The sequence below is a fragment of the Urocitellus parryii genome, chromosome X (assembly GCF_045843805.1).
Source record: "Urocitellus parryii isolate mUroPar1 chromosome X, mUroPar1.hap1, whole genome shotgun sequence".
NCBI lineage: Eukaryota > Metazoa > Chordata > Mammalia > Rodentia > Sciuridae > Urocitellus > Urocitellus parryii.
This window is the reverse complement of record NC_135547.1, coordinates 52764902-52767994: the sequence shown is the minus strand read 5'-3', so window position 1 is coordinate 52767994 and position 3093 is coordinate 52764902. Positions and strand designations below refer to the sequence as shown.

The 3093-nt window shown below is 35.1% G+C and overlaps 1 pseudogene; it reads left to right on the top strand.

Annotated features, from left to right (window-relative positions):
• Positions 1-1999: 1999 nt before the first annotated feature.
• On the top strand, positions 2000-2316 carry LOC113199421 (cytochrome c pseudogene; annotated as a pseudogene).
• Positions 2317-3093: the final 777 nt, after the last annotated feature.

The window sequence follows — 3093 nt, the reverse complement described above, 5'->3', positions numbered from 1 at the left end:
TTGTGCATATACACTATATTTTCTATTTATGTGTCTGTGGATACTTAGGTTGTTCCCATACCTTGGCTACTGTGAACAGTGTTGCAATGAAAATAAGAGTGTAAATATTCCTTTGACATCATGACTTGGATTCCTTTGGATAAATACACAGACGTAGATTTCTAGTCATATGGTAGTTTTCTTTTTCTTTTTTTTTTAGGAACTTTCATATTGTTTTTTGTAATGTGTACACTAATTTATTTTCTCACCAAGAACATATAGGCATTTCTCTTTATATAAATCTTCACCAATGTTTGTTAACTTTTGTCTTTTTGATAATAGCCTTTCTAATTAGAGTGAGTTGATATCTCACTGTGGTTTTGAGTTGCATTTGCCTGATGATTAGTGATGTTGAACATTTTTTAGTATACCTTCTGGCCATTTGTGTGTCTTCTTTTGCCAAGTGTCTCTTCAGGTCCTTTGCCCAATTTTTAATGGGATTATTTTTTTCTTGCTATTGAAATGTTTGACTTCCTTATATATATTCATATTACTCCCTTATCAGATGTATGATTTGAATATATATTTTCCCAATCTTCAGTAGATGGAAAAATATATATTCACTCTTTTATTTCTTCTTCGGCGCAGAGCTTTTGGATTTGATCCAATTCTTTTTAATCTATTTTTGCTTTGTTGCCTGTGCTTTTGGGGTCCTATCCAAGTATTCATTGCCCAGAACAATAAGTGTGATCGAATGATCAAATACTGCTGAAAAGTTAAGTAAAATGAAGACTGAAAAATGTCTATTAGAATTAATGACAAAAATCTCTAGTGACTTCCATGGGATGATAAGGGCAAAAAATAAAATTAGATTCAGTTGAGTAATGAGGGAGACTTTGGCCATTTAATTGGTGAAGAGGGATATAATTAAGGTATATCGTTTGTTTTTGTTTTTGTTTTTCCATAGGCAAGGTTAGACTTCTCATCCAGTTACCAGTAGCCTAGGCCAGAGCCCCTGCCTGGATTCTGGGCTGCAAGATTCATGTACTTGCCAGCATAAGACAGACAAAGAATGGAAAAATAAAAAAAAAAAAATGAACTTTATGCAGTTTGATCAAACTGGGGATAAGCCTGTTAGATTGCATCTCCACAGGTCCCACAGAAGTGGCTATAATTTATAGAAACCAAAGCCAGGTGATATACATGTGTAGTTTTAGCTAGCCAGAAAACGTGTCAGTCTTAATTTCTTTGTTGTCTGCCCCCAGCATGAGAAAGTTCAGAACGAAGAAAAACAAGGAAGTTTTATCAGGAAGTTGCCCTTATTTCAAAGAGAGTCAGTATGATTCCTGCTACCAGATCTCCTGCTTTGCACAGTTCAACTATCCTTTTTAAAAGGTATGCTTTTGTGATTTCTTACCTGCTTTCATAAGTCTCTATGTTACAGAAATTCTGCTTAAAAAACAAACAAACTTTTACTAAGCCTTCATGCAATTTACTTTTCACAAGTATTTAGATATTTAATTATGTTTTTCATCCCCAGGATCTTGGAGATTATTAGAAAAGTGGTAGTTCTTGGCTTTCCACAAGGACACTTGGAAAAGGTTCTATGCCATGTACTTTGTGTCCCAGGAAATTACGTAGTTCAGACTTCCATGGTGCAGAAAGGGCATAATGACATAGGTGACATCTTTGATCATATTTAAATATATATATATTTAGTTGTAGTTGGACACAATAGCTCTATTTTGTTTATTTATTTTTATGTGATGCTGAGGATTGAACCCAGGTCCCCAGATTCCCGCACATGCAAGGCAAGTGCTCTACCACTGAGCCACAACCCCAGCTCCTCAGATTTAAAAATGATCTACCTTTGTTACTCACAACTGAATTGGTCTTGTTAGGTGGGGTTTTATTTTTAAAGAAAAAAATGGTAGAACAGCCTGTCCTTGGGTAACGGAGCAGGATGTCTAGCTTCTGAGCAGGAAACTTCCTTAAGCTAAGACGAAAGAGCTAGTTAAAAATGGGTAATGTTGAGAAGGGCAAGAACATTTTTGTTCAGAAATGTGCCCAATGCCATACTATGGAGGCAAGCACAAGACTGGGCCGAATCTCCATGGACTGTTTGGACAGAAGACAGGTCAGACTGCTGGATACTCTTACACAGAAACCAATAAGAACAAAGGCATTATCTGGGGAGAGTATACACTGATGGAGTATTTGGAGAATCCCCAAAAGTACATCACTGGAACAAAAATATCTTTGCTGACCTTAAGAACAGAGAAAAGAGACTTAATAGCTTACCTCAGAAAAACTACTAATGAGGGTTTGGGAATTTAGCTCAGTGGCAGAGTGCTTGCCTAGCATGCTCAAGGCTCTGACTTCAGTCCTTGGCCCTGAAAAAAAAAATACTAATGTACTAATGAGTACTAGCCACTACCTTATTTATTACCAAACAGAAATGTCTCATGTTTTTTTTTTTTTTTTTTATGTGCACTACAATTTTTTTTTTACTTTTTATTTATTTATTTATTTTGGCACTGTGGCTTGGACCTTGGGGTTTTTTATGACTGAGCCAATTTCTAGCCCTTTTTATTTATTTATTTTTAATTTTGAGATAGTCTCTTGCTAAATTGCTTAAGGCCTCACTAAATTGCTGAGGCTGGATTTGAATTTGGGATGCTCCGGCCTCAGCCTCTGGAGCCACTGGGATAATAGGTGTATGCCATCATAACCAGCTACACACCATAATTTAACTGATGTGATACACCAGAATTCAGATCATGAATGGCTTACAGAACACTTTTTTTGGGCCAGTCCTGATTTAAGTAAAATTAAGTTATAGTTAAATAAATATGATCTTTTTAAAAATTTGATTGTAATCCCAATTCAGCAAATAATATCATAGTTTTTCCTTTCTAAAATTATGGTTGGATTTTATTAATAATTGTTAATATTTCACAAAAAACCATGAAATCCATCTCAAAATTGGTTTTATATCTAGGTTTATATAACTAGTTATGTGAATGAGTTTGAATATGGGGGAAATCCCTTTACTGTCTCAGAACCAAGCAAGATTCACATGTGTTTCAATTTGTGTTGATTAGCCTATTAAAG